Source organism: Megalobrama amblycephala, linkage group LG20 (assembly GCF_018812025.1).
Source record: "Megalobrama amblycephala isolate DHTTF-2021 linkage group LG20, ASM1881202v1, whole genome shotgun sequence".
Taxonomy (NCBI): domain Eukaryota; kingdom Metazoa; phylum Chordata; class Actinopteri; order Cypriniformes; family Xenocyprididae; genus Megalobrama; species Megalobrama amblycephala.
This window is the reverse complement of record NC_063063.1, coordinates 274,213-300,572: the sequence shown is the minus strand read 5'-3', so window position 1 is coordinate 300,572 and position 26,360 is coordinate 274,213. Positions and strand designations below refer to the sequence as shown.

The following is a 26,360-nucleotide window of genomic DNA, read 5'->3' as shown; positions in this document are numbered from 1 at the left end:
TACGCCAGCCGACCCTGATGGTAACCACACAAAAATAAATAAATACTTAAAAAAATAAAATAAAAAAATAAACACAGATCTGGGAAATATCCCTGTTTATAAATGTATGATATCCACCGTTAAATAAAATACATAAAGCAAAGCAAAACAAAACAAAACAAAACAAAATAAAATAATAAAATAAAATTATAAAATAAAATAAAATAAAATAAAATAAACAGAATGGGAAATATTGCTGTTTATAAATGTATGACATTCACCATCAAATAAAATATAAAATAAAACAATACAAAAAAAAAAAATAAAATAAAATAAAATAAAATAAAATAAAATAAACACAGAATGGGAAATATTGCTGTTTATAAATGTATGACATTCACCATAAAATAAAATACAAAATAAAACAATACAAAATAAAAAAAAATAAAAAAATAAACACAGATCTGGGAAATATCCCTGTTTATAAATGTATGATATCCACCGTTAAATAAAATACATAAAGCAAAACAAAACAAAACAAAATAAAATAATAAAATAAAATAAACACAGAATGGGAAATTTTGCTGTTTATAAATGTATGACATTCACCATCAAATAAAATACAAAATAAAACAATACAAAATAAAAAAATATAAATAAAATAAAATAAAATAAAATAAAATAAAATAAAATAAACACAGAATGGGAAATATTGCTGTTTATAAATGTATGACATTCACCATCAAATAAAATACAAAATAAAACAATACAAAATAAAAAAATATAAATAAAATAAAATAAAATATAATAAACACAGAATGGGAAATATTGCTGTTTATAAATGTATGACATTCACCATAAAATAAAATACAAAACAAAACAACACAAAATAAAATAAAATAAAATAAAATAAAATAAAATAAAATAAAATAAAATAAAATAAAATAAAATAAAATAAAATAAAATAAAATAAAATAAAATAAAATAAAATAAATAAAATAAAATAAAATAAATAAAATAAATAAAATAAAATAAAATAAAATAAAATAAAATAAAATAAAATAAAATAAAATAAAATAAAATAAAATAAAATAAAATAAAATAAAATAAAATAAAATACAGATCTGGAAAACACAAAATATATACATGCATGTAATCCACCATAAAGTGAAATAAAGTAAAGTAATAAAATAAAATAAAATCTGGACATTTCCCTCCAGAGTTATAATAGCTACTGCCCTTACAAAAAAGTATACTTCAAGTTCAAGTCTTCTTTAAGTGAACATATAACATCACATTTAGAGTTTACATTTTATATATTATTTTTGCACTACTATGTTCCTATTTAGGTATTATATTTTTATACTTGAAATATCTTTCAATGTACTTTAACTCTTTCCATTTTAAAAACACTTTATTCTAGCTTCATGAATCCTTTTTTCATCAATACTTAAATGTGGGTAAGTTTCATTTAAAAAGAAAAAAAAAAGGAAACATTGTAAACAAAAAGCTGAGAAAATTGCATTTTTGTCAAAGACTATGTCCGGCTGGGATTCAGAAGGATGATCAAACACAGATGGAGTAGATCGAGTCCATAAACACCCCCAAAGCTTCACAGTCCTCATTCAGTCACGTTTGGCAGTTTTGATTTATATGCCGTTTGATGTTTGAGGATCGCTTTATTTTATGTTTGCGTGAGTAATCTTCTATCGCTCATTTCAGCTTCTTCTTCTCCTGCATTTTGATCCTGTACTCTTTCAGAAGATGCGTAACAGCGCCCCCTACCGTATATAGCCTGAAAACTCGGTCAATGGCGAGGAAAGAGTGAAGTAGATTTGAAGTAAATTCCTTTGTACACTCCCAGTGGACTAGCCTACACAAAAATCCAGAATTGGGACTATATCTGTTTTCTTTATAAATCAATATTTTCAAACGATGTACTTTTATACTATACTTTCAAGTATATCTCGATCAAGAGTCCAAGTATAGGCCAAATATACTTAGACTTTTCTGTCAGTACAAGTCAAGTATACTTAAGTGCAATTTTAGTATATTTCTCAGAAGTACATATAGAAGTATATTTCTCAGAAGAATATAAAAAGTAGACTGAACGTATAATTTCTTATTTTTAGTTTAAAACAACTATACTAATAGCATACTTGAATGAACCTCTTTTTCGTAAGGGTGCGCCCCTGTTTTTTGGGTTCAACCCTTGTTCTAGCCATAGGCATGTAAACAACACTTTTCTGTAGCCAAGTAGCCTAATAGCTGGTGTGATTGCTCTAATATCCACGATAAGAGGCTCGATAAGAGCGTTCACATGATTTCTGTCATCAGGTTCACATCAGCGCTGTCCGAACAGCCACATGCCAACAGAAACAGATCCCATGTGTGACAGGACGTGGACCGGCCCGTTCACAGGAGACTCCGTACGGCTTCGGCATTCACATGCCAGGCTTCATTATGCAATGTGAGCACTTGTTTTGACTCAGAAAATGAGAGCGCTGAATAACCGGTAGGAAATGAAGCCGGACTCTGCCAGGTTTCAGACCGTCGTTGTCTGCGATAATCAGAATTCAACACGATTACCGTTCATGTTTCTGCATTCAGCACTTGGTCCGTCCGTTCGATTCCACAAAGCACTTTTCCAGCGTTTTATTGCATTAAATGACAAAGATAATGAGCTGTCATCACAGATTTAACTTTATTAAGCTCTTGCTTAATAGCTTTATGAAAGAGAACTGAAGGAGAGCTTTAATATAGTGATATTTTGAAAGTCAGCTGAAAGTATCCCAAAAATGTAATGACTTTAAAAAATAGTGACATTTGGGATAGTTTGGAAAGTCTCTGGCTCGCACAGGCTGATATCATCAGATAAGCACGCTTGTTCCCATGTGATAAGAGCTACCAAACCGTTTACTGGGAAATGACCGCAAAGTGCCGCACTGAATTGTTTCTTCTCCAAAGTGCTCTGGTGACAGCGACCGTTTTCCAGAGTCAGCCAGTCAAATGTCACTAAATTAAAAAACCTTAAGTGGTGTGCTTGCTAATTTTGATTCATTTTAGCAATTTGGCTGCATGTTTTTGTATTTACTTTCCTTAAACTCTAGGCCAAGATCAGCCCATTACAGCATCTTTATGAAAACAACCTCAGAAGCACCAGAGTCAAGCTGAGACACGTCAAACAGATCTGCTTAAAGGGACAGATCACCCAAAACTAGTGTCGCACTGAAACATCAAACATTGAAATTAAAGTTTTCATTTAGCCAAAAACCGAAACAAAAAATAACATTTATTTAATCATAAAGTTACAAACATTTAAATTGCACATAAGATACTTTTTAACGACGTAATTGTGTTTCTACTCCAATTTGTTGTTGAAATATAAACCTTTGCAAGTGTTTTCAGATTTAATCGAACATGCATTAAATAAAGACATCAAGTTCTGAATTCACTATGATGGAAGGACTTTTATTATGAAACTCTTTGCTGAGAGCATTAGTGCCCGCCCACTCTTACAGTGGAGCTGGTTCCGGAATTATTTTTTCCATTCATTTCTCACATAGGGATTTTAAAATAATAAGTCTGCGTTAAAGAGTTTTAAGCCAAGAACCAAACCAACCATGAGGAGAATCTCAACATTACAAACTTTGATGGGTCAGTGACGTGACGGGTCATTGTTTTGTCCAAAGGCCTTAATAATAATAATAATAATAATAATAATAATAAACAACAAAGATATGACATCCAGAGTATGTAAGGTAGTGCAACTTAGATCTCTTTTATTGAATCCAAAAGGTTTTAATTATATTTTTCTACATAAAGTTATTTTAAAGATTTTGAAGTGTCAAAAGGTCATTCGGTTTAACCGTCCAAAGGCCAATACAGCCATTTCATTTGTGATTAAAATATATTAAAATGTCATAAATATATATATTTTTTATTCTGGCATGATTTTATAACATCATATATCAACATAGTGCAAAATGATGTTAAAATTATGTGTAGAAGTCGTTGCTTTGTTATGAGAATGAATGAATTTCATTGATGTCATTCGGAGTAACCAATATAAAGGGACCATTTTGGATCAAGTCATGCGGTCAGTATCATGTGACAGGATGTGACATCATTCAGGACCACATGGTCATGAAGCAAAGTAATAAACTCTCTCTTAACTATTTGATAAATTCATGTTTTCACTTGTTCATACGCATGTCCCGAAACATCAGGTCATTCGGTGCAACCGCTATAAAACATGGAAAATGTTGTAATATTTTAAAAACTTGTACTAAATATAAAATGTTTGATTGTCCTTTTGTTAGATATCAGCCTGTTAGCATTGTTTGAAAATATCGTCATTCGGTAAAACTGAAATTTTGGTTAAACCAAATGACTTTTGGTCTTTTTGGTGGCAAATCTTGTAAAAAATGACAAAAGCAGTGTTAATTGATTATAAAAACCACATAATCTCATTGTTAACACTTAATAAAACTTCAAAATTAATTATATCTCTATTATATTTTTTGACACTTTTAAAAACCTTATTTGTCACTGACTCTGATTTGAAAGTATTTGAAAATCGGACAAAAACAAGACTGAAGCTTTAATGAGGGAAAGAACTACAATCCCATGAAGCATTGCAAACTGCATAATTAAATTAAAAAACGACGGAGAAAAATAAAACTATTTATTTAAAAAATGATTAAATAAAGTTAAGTTAAACAAAAAAATTATTAAAGTTGATTAAATACATGCAAACAGTATATATTAAGTTTGTTGTAAAATATGCATGTATAGTATTTTGAGAGCGTCTCAATGACATCATTCACAGCGCTTGATGGGAGTGGGCGGAACTAACGAGATATATTGCTTGTTTCGACTTTCTGATTGGTGGGATTTTCTGCACAGCATCATGGGTAATGTAGTTTTTCACCTTGAATTCTGCTGTTAAACACGATTATTTTAAAAATAAGATGAAATAATGTGGGCTGACAGCTTCAACAGCAGCAAATACCATCGATTAACAACCTCGTAGCGCACAGAAGGGCTGACTTCAAAGGCTTATAAGCTATCATTAAAAATCTATTTCCCTATGGAGTTTTTACACTGTTACGTAAAATTAAACAATAAAATAAAATAAGAAATAGGACATTTCTTTCCAGAGTTATATTGGGTGCTGTGCCCATGTTGTTTTGGTTTGCACAATGCTATTAACATTAATCAACCCTTGTTCTCTCCATACAGCAAATGATTTGTGTACATATAAAGAACACATTTCGAAGACTTCTGTCCTTGATGATAACCTCACGGCCTTCTCTCTGGACCGGCACGGAGATACGAGTGGCGTGACAGAACAGTTGCTCAATTATCCTGCAGAATCATTCAGCCACGACTGCGGCCACAAAGGAAGCCGGTGGCGTTCAGCAGGAAACGTCATCTGAGCCAGTGAAGCCTGAGGACACTTGTTGCCACAACAGATATTAATCCTAGCGGTCAGCGCTGGACACTGCACTTAATCTGGCAGCATCTCACACGGGTTTAATGAGTCACCAGCGTCCAGAGCGCTCAAACTAGTCTGATTTATGAGGTTTTGCACAAGTCCTCTTGACCACATCTGAGCATTTATCAAACGCTTCAAGCGTAAAGCGATAGCTTTGACCACATGCAGATCAAATGCACTAATATGAAGTAGATGGACAGCTCTTGATCTCTATATCAGCAGTAAGACATTCACAAGCACTGGTCTAACCAATGGAGTGAATCAGGGGTGGGACTATCTGTTTGATGACCAATGGTAGACGGCGAGAGTGTTCTAGAAAATGGCTTCATTATTTCTGCCAAACGTGGTTGTTTTTTATCACATCTCAGTACAAACAAACAGCCATGTTGTGGTGAGATTAACTACACTGAAATATTATCCCGTCACATCCTTCTGAAGCATAAGAAAGCAAACAAACAATCAGATAATTGAGAATTAAGACGTTTACTCAGTATTTCTCAATATTAGATTTCACGATCGCTGGAGGAATCGGCCAGAACGACTGCACATGTTCACACTTCACGGCCACTGAACACAAACTATGAAAGCCACTTATGGAAATATGCATGATAAATAGGAAACATGAAATGTTTATGCAAATGCAATTAGTAAACTAATGTCGTACAAGTGAAGGGATTGAGAACATCTGCGACCCTTCGGAGCCCGAAGGATGTAAACCAGATGAAGGATCCGGCTCAATTCTGCCCGACGGACCGCACCGAGAATCACTGTCATATTCCCATATCAAAAGAGCCACTTACAGTAAAAGGACTTTATCAAGCTTTGAAAAGCTGCATCTGCTCTCGCGTGGTCCATCTCTGAGCATTCTTTATCGTGAAGAACGCAGACTATCATATGCAAACAGACTGATGTTGTTTATAGTGCATTCTGTTATCAAAATATTTACAGGCCAGCAGAGTTGTGCATTTGACTATAAGCAGATGTTTCATCTACTCACTGCTCACCTAACAAACGACTTCATCTGACCATCCTGTGATGTTTCTTTTACACACACAGATAAACTCTTCTTGTGTAAGAGAGAGTTATTGGGGATGTTTTAAAGAAGGTGAGGTAAGGAAATTTGGACTGAGAAAATAAACTCAGTTTTACTATGCAAATATTTCCACAATACTTAAAAATAAAGAGAAATCAATCTCGGTGTGGGATGTTCATCCAGTGCTGAAGATAACTGCCTTCCCAGCTAACAAAAATATGTTCTAAGAACGTTACTATTAAGTTATGAAAATGTTCTTTACAGAATGTTTAAAAAAAAAAAAAAAATGGATATGTGAACATTAAGGGAACATCCCATTTTTTCAGTCTTCAAACATTATGGGAACGTTACTTTTGAATGTTCATTCTGAAACAAGCAGTAACATTTAAAAAACGTTGATGAACATCCAACTATAATGTTTCAGAAAAGCGTTCCACGAACGATGTATAAATAATGTTTTTCTGCTAATGTTTTGAGAACATTGTTAAAGAGCAGAACAAACATTTTATTAATGTTACTGGAAGAAGGGTTGTTCATAACTTTGAGAGAACCTTGCCAGAACATTCCCTGTCAGCTGGATAGACATTATTAGTTCAGAATTAGTTCACTTCAGAATTAAAATGTACTTCTCCACGTCATCCAAGATGTTCATGTCTTTCTTTCTTCAGTGGAAAAGAAATGAAGGAAAACATTCCAGGATTTTTCTCCATATAGTGGACTTCACTGGGGTTCAACGGGTTGAAGGTCCAAATGTCAGTTTCAGTGCAGCTTCAAAGAGCTCTACATGATCCCAGACGAGGAATAAGAGTCTCATCTAGAGAAACCATCAGACATTTTCTAAAAAATAATAAACATTATATACTTTTTAACCACAAATGCTCGTCTTGCACTGCTCTGTGATGCTCCACGCATGACGTAATCATGTTGGAAAGATCAGGCGTGACTCCTCCGACGTTGTTGTTTTACCTTTTTTTTGTAAAGAGCGTTTGACTTAGTCTTTGACGTTCGCTCTGTAAACACTGGATCGGTACTTCCTCCTACGTCACGCGTGACCTTTCCAACATGATTACGTCATGCGTGGAGCATCACAGAGCAGTGCAAGACGAGCATTTGTGGTTAAAAAGTATATAATGTTTATTATTTTTTAGAAAATGTCTGATGGTTTCTCTAGATGAGACTCTTATTCCTCGTCTGGGATCATGTAGAGCTCTTTGAAGCTGCACTGAAACTGACATTTGGACCTTCAACCCGTTGAACCCCAGTGAAGTCCACTATATGGAGAAAAATCCTGGAATGTTTTCCTTCATTTCTTTTCCACTGAAGAAAGAAAGACATGAACATCTTGGATGACATGGGGGTGAGGACGAGAGCGTCTCCTCAACATATTAAAATCACTCAGCCAACTGTTCTCTGAGGGCGGACCAAAGCAGCCAATGGGTGGGCATTATGCAAATGTGTAACATGGTGATGTAACTCAGTCACAAATTCAACGTCAGAACTACAAACCAGGTGTTTCAGGCTGTACTTACTGTTGGAGAGATTCACTCACCGTGCCGTGGACTCTATGAAATCAAAAAAGCATAGTAGGTGCCCTTCAAATATAAATGAAATCTTTTGCAAATACTCGATGATCCACTACATTGCATTCTAAGTCAAACGCCTACTTGATTTCCAAAAGATGATCCGTCATCAATCACCGAAGACAAACAGCAGTTCACAGCTCTAGTGTTTGTTCTGCAGGTGTTCGATTACCAACAGAGATGATCATTTACCGTGTTTTACACTGCTGTCTTCAGCTAAACTGGTTTATCATTATGCATCTCATTAGCATAAGCAGTAGTGGATTTTTGAACAAGTTTGACTTCAAATGATGTGCTCTTGCTGGAATGCAGCATTACTCCATGATTTATCCTCACAAAACAGCAAATACATTCAACCCATTACATCAAACGCATGACGAGGAGTGTGCGGATGCAATGAGACGCGCTTTACTCACTGAAATGTAAAATACTCTCAGGTATTTTTCTTCAAGTCGAAATCATTTCAAATGAGCACAATCCTTTTTAATCCCTGTCATAAAACCGGCTATGAACCGGACATTCGGTCAGATCTACAGTAACGACTCCAACAGAAGCAGAATAAACATCACACATATTCCCTTTGATGCACAAAAACATCCCCACCTCTATTGAAGCAGTTTTTAATTTTACACTGGTGATCAAAAGTTTGGAATAATTAACATTGGAAGAATTAAGAAGTCTCTTCTGCTCACCACGGATGTGTTTATTTGATCAAAAATACAGTAAAAACAGTGAAATATGTGAATATATAGTAAAGTGTAATTTATTCCTGAATTTTCAGCATCGTTACTCCAGTCTTCAGTGTCACATGATCCTTCAGAAATCATTCTAATATGATGATTTGCTGCTCAAGAAACATTTATGATTATTATCAATGTTGAAAACAGTTGCTGCTTCAGATTTTTGATCAGTTATTCCAAACTTTTGACCGGTATTGTATATATGGTTATTGATTTATAGTCAGGATTTTGGTAAAGCCATACTATGAGCTGTAATGTGATAAAGCCATACCTGAGAAGCTTTAAGGTCGAACAGCATCGGTCTCCCTCAGAAGAACAGGACGATCATAGATCATTGTGTCGATGAAGGACTCTTACTGTAAATCTGTGATTACAGGAGCTGTGTCCGTTTCACCTGAGCTTCCTCATCATTGTGTGAGAGGATTCGGAGAGCTTCAGAGCAGATGTGAGCATCTACAGAGATAATGAACATACATTAAAGATCTCATTACACGGTTCAGAGACCCACACGTACTGGCAAAGGACTGCTGTACGGACACAACAGAAACAGATATTCGATTCGCACAACAGAAGAATGTACTGTACATAATCAGTTCTGATACGGACCGTATGACTGTAAAACATAATTGACAGAGCCTCACACGATACAGATTAAATGTTGATACACTCCGGTTTAAGGAACCAGATGTTTTCTCGCGACTGCACAAACTGTGTGCTCGTGTGGTTGGAAAAAGAACAGCATCATCAGCCCAAAGCCGACGGGCAAACAGGACCATTCAAAATGTGATTTCAGAAAAATGCAGGCTTGATTTACCACTGATAATGCAACGCTTTAAATGAATAAACTGTAGCATGAAACTCACGATTTGCATCACGTTGACGACCGATTCCCGCATCACGCTGCCATATCTGCCGTTTCTATGAGCGTCTGCGTTCACAGGAGAAGATAATGGGGAAATGTCATTCTGGGCAGGCGGAAGTGGTCAAGTGACATTGCAAACGTCAGGCTCTTGGGAAAAAGATGGTTTGCATGCTTTATTTGATATGTGGCACATCTACTGTAGGTTGAAAGTCTTATGTAGCCCACAGATCCATCAAGTATCACCAGTATTTTATCATTTTGTCATCCACACAAACATATGATGTATTTGGGATTTTTGTCATTAAAAAGAATTGGGAAAAAATTAATAAGCATTATTTACTGTAAAAATTAAATTGAAATAAAATAAAATGAAAAGAACTGAAAAAAAATGAATAAGCATTAATTTACTGTAAAATAATTCCATTAATTATATTTTCATTACATAAAATAAAATATATATTTTGATTGAAAATAATTGAATATATATATATATATATATACAGTACAGTCCAAAAGTTTGGAACCACTAAGATTTTTAATGTTTTTAAAAGAAGTTTCGTCTGCTCACCAAGGCTACATTTATTTAATTAAAAATACAGTAAAAAACAGTAATATTGTGAAATATTATTACAATTTAAAATAACTGTGTACTATTTGAATATATTTGACAAAGTAATTTATTCCTGTGATCAAAGCTGAATTTTCAGCATCATTACTCCAGTCTTCAGTGTCACATGATCCTTCAGAAATCATTCTGATATGCTGATCTGCTGCTCAACAAACATTTAATGTGTACAATTGTACAAAATATTTGTGTACAATATTTTTTTTCAGGATTATTTGATGAATAGAAAGTTCAAAAGAACAGTGTTTATCTGAAATCTAATCTTTTGTAACATTATAAATGTCTTTACTGCCACTTTTGATTGATTTAATGCATCCTTGCTGAATAAAAGTATTCATTTCTTTAATTTCTTTTCAAAAAAATAAAAATAAAAATTCTTACTGACCCCAAACTTTTGAACGGTAGTGTATAATGCTACAGAAGCTTTGTATTTCAGATAAATGCTGTTCTTTTGAACTTTCTATTCATCAAGGAATCCTGAAAAAAAAAGTACACAACTGTTTTCAACATTGAAAATAATCATAAATGTTTCTTGAGCAGCAAATCAGCATATTAGAATGATTTCTGAAGGATCATGTGACACTGAAGACTGGAGTAACGATGCTGAAAATTCAGCTTTGATCACAGGAATAAATTACTTTGTCAAATATATTTAAATAGAAAACAGTTATTTTAAATTGTAATAATATTTCACAATATTACTGTTTTTTACTGTATTTTTAATGAAATAAATGTAGCCTTGGTGAGCAGACGAAACTTCTTTCAAAAACATTAAAAATCTTAGTGGTTCCAAACTTTTGGACTGTACTGTGTGTATATATATATAAAATAAAAAGTTGACTGTTCAATTTTTAAGTTATATTTCTGCAAGTAACCTGGTCAAAATTAAATTGTTCATGACTTATTAAGCTAAAGGATTTTTTTTCCACCCAAATAATTGCACTAATTTTAATTAAGTCTCAGGTTTGCTCAGAAATCTGAAGTCACTCCTGGTTATCATAAACATTTTTGCCTTCACTTCTCAGTTCAAACTTATTTCATCAGAGGAGCCCATTAGAGCGTTTGAGATACACAGAAAGAAATCCACGTCCTAAAATAACTCCAGCATAACATTTCCTCTTCACTCTGGCAGTTTTACTTTCAGCAATATTCATCTTCTCCAGAGTTCTCTGATGAAGAATCAAGGGAACTTGAGACAAAACAATATTGTTACTTCAACTCGCAGGAATTTGTGGGCAGAAGCTCAAAAAGACAAACCCCCGGAGGATCCGAAGGCCACTGGAGACTCACACAACACGGAGCAACAAACAAACGTTCTGCATGCGACTCGCACATCACACGCCACCGACCCTTCGGTCAGCGTTTCTGGGAAAAATGCGTCCCACGGGCCTGCCGCTTCACACGCTGACCGCTCCACAGAGTCACTTTTATATGTTGTTTTAACAAACCTTGTTGTGTTGGAAACAACCAGTCCGCTCCTCCAACTTCAGCCATAAACACAGCGGCAGTGACACAATTACATCACAAAACAACTCAAGGCCATCACTACATTACTGAAAATAACTCTCACCTCAGGATGATGTGTTATGAACAAACATGAATTAACAACCAACAATAGCACATGAGAATATTAGTCTAGATCAATACATACTGTAAAAACGGTTAATGTGTTTTTGATTAGCAAATAGTTCAATACCTGCTCAATTTAAGTAGCATCATATGATCAATTTGACAAGTAACGTCCAATGATCAAACAAATGTACTAAAATGACCAGAATATTTTGCTTTGGGAACCACTTCTAACACGCATTGCCAGAACTATTATGAAATCTCGCTTATAAAAGTAAAACACTTGTTGTGATACTTCATCCTTTGAAAAGCCAACTGATTTCAAATGACACATTTATCCAGAAAAACTGTGTTTTGGGAGAAATACAGTTGAAATGAATCTGACATCATTGCACATTTATGGACTATGAATCAACTTTAAAACAGCAGACGGCAATGAAGCACATTTGTCTTAAACCCATGACCATTAGTAAGAACGCACGCTCGTGCTGAAAAACTACAAACTACTCAATGAATGCATGCATAATTTACTTGAAGTCAAAACTTGGCCAGAGTATCAGCAATCTGTGTTACAACAACTGCTTGGCAACATGTTTAAAATTACCAGGACATGAAAACTATTGTTCTTTAGAGCCAGTTCACGAGCACACAGATACGATAACTGTGTTTGCACTTGAGAATATTCTCTGTCCATCACACTCACAATTAATTCACCTTTTTTTAAGATTATAACATATATTATGGGTAACACTTTATTTTACAGTGCCGCAGTTACACGTTACTACATGTACTTACTACAGTAATAACACTAATGTGTGCATAATTACAAGTAACTAACCCTAACTGTAACTCTATAGTAAGTAAATGTAATGAATTAACTCAGTACTTATTGGAGTAATTACAATGTAACTACGGTACTGTAAAATAAAGTGTAACCAAATGATGTATTCAGAAGCATATTCTATTGGCTACAAAAGAGATTTATATTCAGCTATAAAACTATAAGGAAATGCAAAATTACAGTTCCAAGGAAATGTTGCTATTGCAAAAAGACAGCTGAAGTATTTATTTAGTTAACCCATTAGTGCTTCAGTGTAGTTCTTTAATTAACCCATTAATACTTCAGTGTAGTTATTTAATTAACCCACAGTTAGTACTCCAGTGTAGTTCTTTAATTAACCCATTAGTACTTCAGTGTAAATCTTTAATTAACCCAGTTAGTTAACCCACAGTTAGTACTTCAGTGTAGTTATTTAATTAACCCATTAGTGCTTCAGTGTAGTTCTTTAATTAACCCATTAGTGCTTCAGTGTAGTTCTTTAATTAACCCATTAGTACTTCAGTGTAAATCTTTAATTAACCCATTAGTGCTTCAGTGTAAATCTTTAATTAACCCACAGTTAGTTAACCCACAGTTAGTACTCCAGTGTAGTTCTTTAATTAACCCACAGTTAGTACTTCAGTGTAGTTCTTTAATTAACCCATTAGTACTTCAGTGTAAATCTTTAATTAACCCATTAGTGCTTCAGTGTAAATCTTTAATTAACCCACAGTTAGTTAACCCACAGTTAGTACTTCAGTGTAGTTCTTTAATTAACCCATTAGTACTTCAGTGTAAATCTTTAATTAACCCATTAGTGCTTCAGTGTAAATCTTTAATTAACCCACAGTTAGTTAACCCACAGTTAGTACTCCAGTGTAGTTCTTTAATTAACCCACAGTTAGTACTTCAGTGTAGTTCTTTAATTAACCCATTAGTGCTTCAGTGTAAATCTTTAATTAACCCACAGTTAGTTAACCCACAGTTAGTACTCCAGTGTAGTTCTTTAATTAACCCATTAGTACTTCAGTGTAAATCTTTAATTAACCCAGTTAGTTAACCCACAGTTAGTACTCCAGTGTAGTTCTTTAATTAACCCACAGTTAGTACTTCAGTGTAGTTCTTTAATTAACCCATTAGTGCTTCAGTGTAAATCTTTAATTAACCCACAGTTAGTTAACCCACAGTTAGTACTCCAGTGTAGTTCTTTAATTAACCCATTAGTACTTCAGTGTAAATCTTTAATTAACCCACAGTTAGTTAACCCACAGTTAGTACTCCAGTGTAGTTCTTTAATTAACCCATTAGTGCTTCAGTTTAGTTTTTTAATTAACCCACAGTTAGTACTTCAGCATAGTTCTTTAATTAACCCATTAGTGCTTCAGTGTAGTTCTTTAATTAACCCACAGTTAGTTAACCCACAGTTAGTTAACCCATTAGTACTTCAGTTTAGTTTTTTAATTAATCCCCAGTTAGTACTTCAGCATAGTTCTTTAATTAACCCATTAGTGCTTCAGTGTAAATCTTTAATTAACCCACAGTTAGTTAACCCATTAGTGCTTCAGTGTAAATCTTTAATTAACCCACAGTTAGTTAACCCATTAGTGCTTCAGTGTAAATCTTTAATTAACCCACAGTTAGTTAACCCATTAGTACTTCAGTGTAGTTCTTTAATTAACCCACAGTTAGTTAACCCACAGTTAGTTAACCCATTAGTACTTCAGTGTAGTTCTTTAATTAACCCACAGTTAGTTAACCCACAGTTAGTTAACCCATTAGTACTTCAGTGTAGTTCTTTAATTAACCCACAGTTAGTTAACCCACAGTTAGTTAACCCATTAGTACTTCAGTGTAGTTCTTTAATTAACCCACAGTTAAGCAAACATCACAATCCCTGCAGTTTCCTTTATGAAATCATACTGTGAAATACCACAAACAATATTTCATGGTTATGTAACAGTTCCTATGACATTTTTAATATTAATTTTGTGTCCTGCTTTGTGTCCGGCCCCCACCAATTATTCTATAAATTAATTAATTCAACAAAGGTAATCTCTTTTACTACATGTTTTAAAGGTTCAAATGTATACTCTACATGTTTGACCACTTATGAACTATCATTTACTATTTGTTGTTGGTTTATGTGACTAATGTGCCCGACTATCACCATTCATGTCCATGCAACCAATAACTAAATTACTTTTAGAGCACAAAAATGTTTACAAGAAAACAAATTTCTTCATTAATGTAGTCACTTAATTTTGCTTTCAAAATGCACCAGATTTATGCATTTAATTGTAAAATGTCCAAATTTTCTTGCCCAGATCCCCCTAGAAGGGCTGATGTCCACCCACCACAGTCTCACTAAATTCTGTGGGAAACACTGGATCGTGTCATTTCTTAATAAATAGCTTCTTGAGAACAGAAGTTAAGAACAGTCATCGATAACAGCAATACCCTAAAGACGTATAATGATGCAGAGTTTGGAAAGCAATCGTTTGGAGTAAACTGGATGGATGTGTGGAGCATCAACTAGGAGTCGCCAGAAACTATACAAATAACCGGCTTATGTCATCACATACTTCGTATGAATCACAGCTGTGGAGAGGGAAGAAAATCAAATCAACCAAATGGAACAACCTTATCATTTTAAAATGTAACTTATTTTTAGAAAAAGTGACATAAACAAAGTGCTAGTGAAGGCCAGAAATAGAAGGGCTATTTCTGCCGGGTTTCTCTTGGATGGATGTCATCAGTGATGCTGTGCACGCCAGGAGAATGTATTTTGTTTTTTGTACTCACTTTGGAGGAAAAATGCGTTAACGCTCATGCTACTCACATTGTTGTTTCATGACTCATCAACTCTGTTTGGATCACACAAATATTTAAACGCTCCAGTACGTCTCAGTCTGTGACTATGAATGGTCAATGTGCTGATTGATCTGATCGATCAGTACGTGATACGCATTTTCCTTCTGCGATATAATCACTTTTTAAAATCTGTTTGGGAAATGCAATATAAAAGCGCACCAGGGTAACATTTTAACATCAGTCATTTCTTTTTCGAGACAAAGAAAATGAAAAATGCATGAAGATCAAAAGCATGTACAACTGGAATATTGCCATGACACTTATGCTATTGTTCATACATTCAAACAAACAGTAGGAAATGATTTACGGCCTCCGTTTGGACAGGTATATGGAATCATCCTTATATTTCCATTCTCTAGCTTATGCCTGATGATTTGTGATAAAGTTTTGTGTTTCTAGTTGGCTTAACTCATATAACCTGGCAATTATTGAGATTGACAAGGTATCCCGTTTCACCTGGTTCACCTTTGCAATAAAATCATACAGTAATGAAATCCTCTTGCTTATTTAGTCTAATACATATGAGAAATATTGACACTATATCTCATAATACCAAAAATTTCACAAAGAGTAAAGCCAAAAAATGTGAACTAAATGAGAGTCTGAAAGACAAAGTCTATCAATTAAATGAAAAGCATCTGTGATGACAGAATGGGATTTCAGATCTCAAAACGAGTTTCCATAAAACGATATATACCATCACTGGCATCAATGACAAAAAAAAAAAATCAAATATGAAAAACATGCCAAATGTACTATTTGTATACAGGACAATTTCAAATGGCTTAACAAAATGTATACCATGTCAGAAAAATATAAATGTAATGACCCCAATATCACGAATTCATTCGTTTTTAAGACTTTTCTATTTTTATTGTTGCATCTGTCTGTCTCTTATTATATCAGGTGGTTATCATGTGTTTATTGTCATTAATCAACACTCAAAAAACACGTACTATATTTAATGGTCAGAACTGGAGTCTTGTTCAGGTCACGTACTTTTTAATCAAGCTTCTCTGATGCGGGACAGCAGAAAGAGAACAACGAGAACAGTTCTTCTGCTCAATGATGTCATGTTTCTAGAAGGCAACTGGGGGCAAGAAGCAAGACTTGAAAGAAGATGTGAATCAAAACCACATTGTACCTGACAGGGCGTTTCTGGAGGAGGATCTCGCAGCTTCGGCGTCCATGAAACGCTCACTAGCGCTCAGCGAGGGATGAGCCACCGACCGCAGCCGACAAAGGAGAGCAATTTGCCAAACTACATAAAAGAGAAATCCGCAGCGGTATTGAAGCGAACGTCCACCGTTTGGTTTTAATTATGGGATCAGCCCCGAAGATACGCTCCTTCTGAACACTTCAACTTCTATAAACAACCAGTCTTCTTGTTACTGAGCTGACGGCTTTAAGGCATCGGCCTCGCCAAGAACTCCACACATTCCTTGAGTTACGCTTTTGAGTGATAATCTCATTTTTAATATATTCATTTACATCACACAGAAAAAATGCCCAAAGTTTGCACCGAGAGCCAAGAGACATCTAAACACTGCGTGTTGATGAAACACAACTCTAAACGTTCAGATCTGATCATCAACACAGAGTTCGTGAAGCTCACTCTCTGATAACGTCAACCAACTGCATTACCAAATCTGGTTGATGCTGCCACAAAAGCCTTTTATCAGTCAATTCCACTAAAGCGTTTGTTGGAAGACATTAGAAACAAAACACACATTAGAATATATAACGATTCAAGCTGTGGAAACAATCACACATCTATTAATCAAAGAGCAGGGTAATATAAAAACGCTGCAAAAAAATCATGTTCTTCCTCAGTATTTTTGTCTCGTTTTCCAGTACAAATATCTAAATCAAGATACATTTACTGGAGAAGCAAATTCACTTGAAAAGTGTGTCAAAATGAAGTGTTTAAGCCTTAAACAAGAACAAATGGGGTCTGAATAATCTAAACAAGATTATTTTTCTGACCCCACTGACAGGTATTTATGTTTGTTGTAAGCACAAACTCACTTCATTTGGATAATTTTGTTCAGAAAACAAGACTTCGTATCTTCAGTCATTTTGCTTCCCACGTAAATGTTTAGACGCTGGAAAACAGGACAAAAGAACATCATTTTCAGCAGCGAATGAGAAGAAGGTGCAAGAACGCAAGCGTAAATCTGCAGGCCTGAGCTGAACAGCAGTGTGACGGCACGAGTACTTACGGCGCGTCTTCAATGTGAGGCTGAACACGAGGCTCAGAGTTGTCCCGCGGTTCACACTGGAGCGCAGACGCTTCTCTCCTCCCCGTTACTCTGCACGAATCCATGAAGGGAGATTTCCTCAGCGCATTCGCTCCTGTGCTGCATTTAATACAAGCAAACAGTCATTTTGGAAATATTCTTGCTGAACTTTTGAGCCACTGGGCTGAAGATGATGCCTCCGTCTGAACAGAGATTGAAAACTTCCCATGTGAAATATTCAGTTGTAGAGCTCCTATGGGAGACGAGCTTCAGGAGATTTATTGCCTCTCACACATCAGTCAGTGTGATGTATAGTTGCTGTTTTGCTTGTTTACCTTTCTATGGGATTATAGGATACATTTACTTTTAGACAGTTGGTGTTTCTTCAGTTCTGTCCCAGTGGACTTTCTTGAAAATATTTTTTTTCTTACTGTCAAGTTTATTTATTTTGTCTACTAAGAATGTCCAACAGTGAACAAACTTGCATCACATGAGAATTCTGGCATCCTTTTCATGAATATTTTCACTACTGTGTCATTTCTACCAAATCACACATGATGTATTGTGTTTAATAGCATTCTGGGAGGGGAATGACGGTGATGAAAATTACATTTTGAACATTTTTGGGAAAATATCAGCCGACAACCAACGGTTCATTTCTTTAAATACACAGAAAATATTAAATATTTCCAGGGGTTGCAATTACAGCTCACATGACACACAGAAAAATGTTCTGTTCACAAATTAGATTTACCTTGACGTAGGGCTGTGCGATTAATCACAATTGAGTTTCGATGAAAATACGATAATCCAGATAAAACTATCAACCGTGGGTCCATGGCCCGTTCTGTCCAGTTCCTTCCCAGCAAACGACGGCAGCGTCGTGTCCCTGGCCAAAAATAGACGGCATGAATCGGTAAAAATATGTATCACTGAACATTTCCTAAAAATGCATTCAGATACGTTTGTACATGTTTACAATTCTCTGGGGTTGCATGCATAATTGTTACTTTGACTTTGTGTAGTTCAATATTAATTAATGATTGATTGATTGAACCCTAACCCAAATTTCATTTTGGAACTAGTTTTCACCCATGAAGGGACGTGACGTCTTTTCAACGGTCATTAAACGTCCAAATGTTTGCTGGGTTTCTTTCACTCCTCAAAAGTCCAAACCTGACATGCAAATCAGTAATCATGTAACGAGACTTTGGTAAAATGGGTCGTGTTTGATATTAAAAGAGTTATTAAAAGTGCGATAGAGAAAAAAATGTTGTTCCTCGGGCGGGTTTCTGTGCGCGCGGAACACAGAGTGAACTTTGACCTTCGGCTGCGCACCTAAAGGGTCAAATACACGGTAAAATGTGTCAAAATGCCGGGCTTGGCGAGTATTCACATAAACCCAGTTGGTTCTGTCTCGTACTGTAAACATTTGGGAGGAAACAGAATCCGAAACTGAGTGAATGAAAACGAGGGATGAATTCGGACACTGAGCGTGCCGGAAGCGCTGCTGCTTTTGCATAGTTTGTGCTTACGTTAGTTGTAAGATGAAAGGATCTATCTTGAATACTGTCATGGAAATTATGTATAAACCTTATATAAAAAATTTAATAATCAATTAAAAATGAATTTATACCTGTATTATAGTACGCTGTACGCCGCGTACGAGCCGTTTGTAAAATGAATGAATGGATGGATGCCATCTTCTGGCGAGGCGCGGGAATTCATTCGGCGCATGAATCTCACAGTGCATTATGGGTATTCTCTAGCTGTCAAAGGCTGCGTTTCAGTTCGTTTTTTTGTGCCCTTCCCTCGCTAACTTCCCTCAGTCTCGTTGACTGGGATGCACGTCGTTGCTTACGCTGCATGAGTGCCCACTACTGTAGGAACCTAAGCCCTTGATCTCTTGAAATTCACTATGGCGTTGATTTATTATTTAAGTTTTTTCCCCTTTACAAAATTGTTTAATGCAGCATTCTATATGTATATAGGTGTGTTTGGGTGTTTTAAATATAGAGTTGTTGTGGTGGGGTAAATTAAACTTGAAATGTGGTGACATCACAGTCGTGTTGCAGTGTGGTATATGGAGCTGAAGTGTACATATGAAGTAGACTCGCTCCCTCTGTCAAAATAAAGAGAGCAGGAAGTGCTTAGGGAAGTTCGCGAGTGCTTGTCTAAAACTGGAACGCAGCCTAGCTTACATCAGCTGTACACTTGTTATTGCGGTGCATTGTGGGATTGAATGTGTGCGCTCGATAATGTCCACTAAGGTTTCGGACACCACTAAAAATGGCTGTTTCCTCAAATAGTGCTCTATTTATGGATATAGGGGTCGATTTCAGACACAGGGAATGTGTATCAGTAAATTGGATCCGTGCAGCTCTTAAAGTGACAGCAGCCTAATAAACTCGCTGCTGTCGATGTCCTTAAAATTAATAAGACAACAAAAGAAAATCAGAAAATCACTCATAGACTATCATAGCTTAAGCTTTTTACATAAAGAGTATTGGTAGTAAAAATAATGGAAAAAAAAGTTAAAAACCAACCTGTGGTGTAAGTTGAAGATATATAGATATTATAGATAATACAACAATCAAACCAAGTGACATCTGCAAACAAATGGAGGTTTTCTCTGAACTTTATTTTTCTGAATCTTTTTTCCTGTAACTTTCACCATCTGTCATGGTTACTTCTTCAATATTAATGCAGTTTGGTTTGACATTGTGTTACCAAACGCAGGACAGTTTTCCGGGTGTCCAGGTTGTTTTTGGGGACACTGTCTGTTTTTGTCTTTATATATTTTTTGCTGGACTGTGAGCAGCTGACAGAAGTATGTGTTCACTGTAATAAAGAGGAAATTAAAATCTACATGTAGGTCGTGTGCTCGGTGAAACTGAGAATATCTGACAGACTGTTTGCTATTACAAGCTTTAGAAAAATCACAAGCCAGCGTTAATGATTTCAGGTCTGTCTGGACTGACAGGAAGTTGGGGTTGTGACCGCTTCCCTATTCGAACTTTATTAATACATATAGTGAGCGATATGTATATACAAAACCACAAAATTCTCTTATGACAGTAAAATGGCTAATTAAAATGATTTGTTCTCTCACACACACACACACACACCTCTGATTGTTTTGCACACACATTCTCATGACATGAAACTGATTCAGTCAAAAACCTTTGTAGCGTTACTTGAGTAAGACGGACTGCAGCCAGCTGTAAAACATGATGACAATGACATCACAGTTTAAATTTAGAGAGAATTTTCAGTTCGTGTGCTATATTTGGACTCCAAACCAGCCATGATGTCAGGTTTTTGCAGTTTTGACTGAGCATTGAAAAGAGTACAATGTCATCCAACACCAACAGAGACTGCTGCGGTGTTTCACGCTCTCTACATGAAATGTAATGGCGGGAATATTTCTTTCCGCTCACATTACAAACCGAAAACACATTCCTGTTAATAGAGTTTCACTGAGAGAGATTTATCCTCCATCTGTCAACATGCAAATTATACAATGATCGACCTTATGGAAGGAAATACCATCTTCAAGACGGTTTAAACAAAACACTAATGTAAATTAATAATGGATGGATAAATAATTGTCATTTTTTAAGTTTAATGTTAATGTTCCATCAAATAACAATGCTTATTTTAGATTACTGCATCCTATATTTGCAATAGTTACCTTGCAATTTGGACAATTACATGATTTCTGTTTGGGAGTGTGTATTTAGTACAAAGTAAAATATGTTGTTGAGTTTACTGAAACATTTGAAAGCCCTTTTAAAATGTATATATACTTATATGTGAAATGAACATGTATTTCTGATGACCCCAAACCTTTGTTTTGACATGCTTTAGGGGGTTCAGGCCTTAATTAGAGGGAAAGAACCCCCTTAAAGCCTGCACAGTTCACACCCTCCACACACACACACACACACACACACTCAACAAGCAAACAGTACTTAAACATGTCAATTAAGGACAATATAGTCTGCTGTTTCCTTACTAGCATGAGCTTCTTTCTATTTGAGTTCATCTCAACAAGTCGTCTGGCATGGATAGGAAACATTTCTGGTAAATTTTAATCTGCCATGAATATGTTGACTGATAGATTTACACAATTAAAGTAGATATTCAATCTGTGTGTGTGTGTGTGTGTGTGTGTGTGTGTGTGTGTGTGTGTGTGTGTGTATGAGTGTCATGTGGTAATAAAAGGATTCAGGCGTGTTCAGTCCTGCTCCTGGAGGAACAGTGTCCAGCAGAGTTCAGCTCCAACTCCAATTAAACACACAGTTATTATTACAGTATTTATACTGTATATTATTAATAATTACAGTATTTTACACTTCACAAGGACTAACAGTCAATTGTATTACGGTTACTTTTCCTAAAGACATCCTCGATGACGTATGCACCCTTCAATTGTGACCTCCGGAGGGCGCAGCCTCTGAAATGAGACGCAGCTTATGTAACTTTGGCCTTCTAGTGGTTAGAAAACAAAACTGGAAGCTGACTAGCTGAAGACGTTACTGTAGTTTTACCTATTAATAGACAGGGCACTTCCTTGAAAATACATTTAACCATAATGAAATGTGCCTTCACAATAGATAACGCTTCATGTACTCTGTTACAGATACATATTGTCACAAGAGGGAACAACGACGTGGTTCCACACACATATGGCAACTAATCTGTTTAATAAAACACCTTAATCAGCTGTTGAGTAACAAAAACACCATAATCTCTGCACCGCTTTCACAACATTTCAAATCCCTCGGTTCTCGCCATCTCTGACAAGCAGAGCTAATGTTGATTCTTGTTTTATTACGAGCTCTGTCATTCTCTTTTCTCAGCAGACTCTCATGTGTTCAGCGATTGTTTAAAACGGGTGACTCCATGGAGCCGCTAAATCTCAACCTCCATCTCAACCTTTCTATAACTAACCTCTGCCACTCACTGAACACACATCAAAGCAGCGGAGCAACTTCTCTCTATTTACAGACTTGAGGAGACACACATGGACGAGTGACACGCGAAAATCATCCTGACAGGTCTAAAATATAAACACTATAACGGGCTTACCATAGTGAATCAGGGTGAGACAAAAACACATTTTGGAAGAAGGACTGATGTATTATTGACTCATTATATAAATGTTGTTAATTTTGAACAATAAAGTTACATAGTGTACCTTTAAATGGGACTTTCTTAAAAGGATAAACGATATCGCAAAGCACCATTACTGACTACACAAATTGGTTTAATTTAAAAATAAAATAAAATAATTGTTGCATTAATTCAAAATGCATGGAGCTTGTTCTGCCGAGGAATAAAAAAAGAATAAAAAAGTAGTCGTGACTTTTTCACAATTCACAATTTTTACTTTTTTTTCTCAGAATTGCGAGTGCATGTCACAATTCACTTTATAACTTGCAATTCAGAATTGTGGGATAAAAATTCGCAAATACCTTCTGATTTTTTCCATGAAAAGCTTACTTGATAAAAAATACCAAAGAAAGAAAGACTGTTAATGGATCATGTCACATAACTGACATATTACAGCTATTTCATTGCGATAATGTCACATTTCATCTGCCATAAAAATGAAGAGAAGACTGCCTTTAATTTAAAAGTCACAGCAGTATTGAGTTGAATTATGTGTGCTAGCATGCGGTGTCTGTTTTCACTGCGTGTCCCCAACACAGTTTAACTTCCCAAGCCCTCGAGGGACGACCAACATGATCCAAATGCTCAATGAACCGTGCATCAAATAACATTAGAACTATATTAAATTCTCCTCATGAAGCACCTTGCCCAGTCACAGTGCTGCAGCGGCGGTGAAGGCAACAAACACTAATGCGTTCAAGGGAATTATGCACACAAAACAACTAAGATTGTTGATTCAATAAATCAAGGATGTCCTGAGGTCTTGGATGGCTTAAGATATTAAATTATGACATTTCTGATGAATGTCAGATGAATTTCTCAATCCACTGTTTGATATTCCAGTGATCTTGGTTAATCCTGAGGCAAAAGCTTTCTTTAATTATTCAGTTCTGTACTGAAACACTGATTAGACGTGCTGCGAAATGCAAAAACATTACCAATATGTTTCAATTGCAGATGACAGATCCTATTAAAAATGAAGCCATAGTTAATAAACCATGAAGATTCGAAAGTAAATTTTGTCTGTAAATGTAATCAGCTGGTTTACATTCCATCTTAAATTCAGCGACTGACTGTGAACCAGATGAAGATACTCAACACAATGACTTTAAAGTTGTGCTTTTTCAGATCTTCCCTTTCATGTAGTGTGTAATAAAGCTGTTTGTGAATGTAAAAACTCTGCAAAGTTTCAAAATGCAGATAATTTTGTCCCTTAATAGAAAGAATCAATTCTGAACTGCCTGAAACGAGTCGTCAGTAATTCAGTCTCACTTCCTGCTGAACCTACGTAGGTTTGTAACTAATTTGCATAATGCCCGCCTCTGGTCTTCATTGGCTGAACAGTGTCTCTTTGCCCCGCCCTCAATCACTGTAGTTGTATCTGAGACTGGAAGAGTTTGGTTCGTGTGGTTCATGTCGAGAAGACGCTGTTTTCTGCTGCCAAAGCAAATCCACTTTGATGAGACTGATACGGTAAAACCGACGCCATCGATACTGTTCGAGCTGAGATTCACATGTGATAATGAGCGTTTGGTTTCCAACCAATCACAGCAGACTGGGTCGTCTGACCAATCAGAGCAGAGCAGCTCTCAGAAAGGCGGGGTTTAGAGAGACCGAATCCTTGATCGAAGCGTTTCGGACACTGAGAGAAAAGAGCTGATGCTGCAGTGGATATTACAAGGAAATTAAAGTGCTTTTTGACTTCGAATGCATGTGAACCTGTTGTAGGAGACTCCAAGGCAACATTAGAAACCTTTAAAAGAGCATCATAGGGGTGGTTTAAATGACCCACACAACTACGATTACCAGGTGCCTTTTTGTTAAACACTCAGTAATCATTACAATCGTTTGTAACAATAAGAGGTGAGCGAGGCTTAATTATATCTTAAACGCAAATCTACTTATAATAATACTTTTCGGTATATTTGTACAATCACTGGCTAAACAAGCACCATTTAATCAATGTAATAAATGAGGCTCGCTGCACATTTTAAACACATGCAACGTGATCCGTTTCATTTGTCTAAAAATCATCTGTTAGGATATGAAACGTAAGAAACAGTTTTTCAAGCACACAGTTTTTCATAACATTAACAAGCCCCGCGTGATTGACTTTACGGTCAAAGCTGTGCACTGCGTGTACTCGAATCCAAAGGCACATGACAAACAGAGTCTCGTAAAACAGACGTTTTTCTTTCAGCTTTCTGTGGAGTGTCTAAACATCATGTAGCTGTGACTTTAATATGTCAACAGATTATGACGTATATTCCCAGCACGCCAACATAAGCACGGCGAGAAGGTCTGCAGTTGCACCGCTTGCAGGAAAACAGACGATTGCGATACGGCCAGAGACATATCTGTCTCCTTAACAATCCCATTTTTATAGTCGATGCAGACAATACAAGAAGAATAATAAATGGCATTCCAGCAGCGCTCGGCCTGATGACTCAAGATCTGGCCAAGTTGCTCATTTTTCAGCTTTTTCTGGATTGGAAAATAAGCAGCGTTTACATTCCTTTCGCTCAGCATTCGGAGAAATGTTATAAATCTGGCAGGACCACAATCGAACAACAAATCGACATGCATACAGGCGGATTACATGTAAACGTCTTTGCTTTGGGAACTAGATCATAACTGGCAAAACGAGTGGAGGGTGATGATGGTGATGTCATTGGTGAAACTATTTCTTTTTTGACATCACCGTTGACCAAAAATGAATGTTCTGTCATTTTTTACTCACTCCAAACATGTAGGACTTTCTTTCCACGTACAGGATTGGAATGAAATGAGGCAGAGTAAATAAATGAAATAAATGAACCATTCCATTAACAGTCAAAGAAAATCATAGTTTGGGTTTAAAAGACTCTTCATATTCAGTAATATTATTGATCCGACTGCACTGACACTATCAGATGAGAACAAAACTTAAACTGAATTGATCTGGATAATGACACTATTGCTATTTTTGAGCTTGGAATTTTAATGCGTCTCATATTTGATGAAGTTTGCCTGTTTTCCTGTTTATTACTGTGAAGCCGCTTTGAAACAATCTGTACTGTATAAAGCGCTGTAGAAATAAAGATGACTTTACAGTCAAACAAGCTCGTCTCCAGAGCGCACAAGCTCTCGGCAGGAGAAAGGGTGATAGAAATGATCCATCAACATAGACAAACTATAAACAGGCAAATGACACGTGGCAATATAAAACTGAAATTTCAAATAAACAACACGTGGCCTGTTTAGAGGCACCATCTCAACAATAGGGCAGCGACACGGCATTGGAGCGATCATTAAGACTCATAACTCACAGGCCAGGGAGTTTAAATAAACACTGTTCTTCGGCAGGCACACACACACACACAC

At 35.9% G+C, this 26,360-nt stretch overlaps 1 protein-coding gene across 13 annotated transcripts in view; it reads right to left on the bottom strand.

The window, feature by feature from the left end:
* The window catches only part of myocd (myocardin), a 140,976-nt gene that overhangs the window by 103,677 nt on the left and 10,939 nt on the right, over positions 1 to 26,360 (bottom strand). For 10 of the 13 annotated variants that reach the window (XM_048170154.1, XM_048170162.1, XM_048170160.1 and 7 more), the window contains exons 3-6: positions 18,574 to 18,708; positions 17,802 to 17,939; positions 9,696 to 9,760; positions 9,104 to 9,285 (exon numbers count right to left, since the gene is read on the bottom strand). The gene's annotated coding sequence lies outside the window, so the exon portion shown is untranslated. Of the gene's footprint in view, positions 1 to 9,103; positions 9,286 to 9,695; positions 9,761 to 17,801; positions 18,040 to 18,573; positions 18,709 to 26,360 lie in introns of those variants that run through there. The other 3 variants (XM_048170155.1, XM_048170156.1, XM_048170157.1) reach the window with 3 other exon arrangements.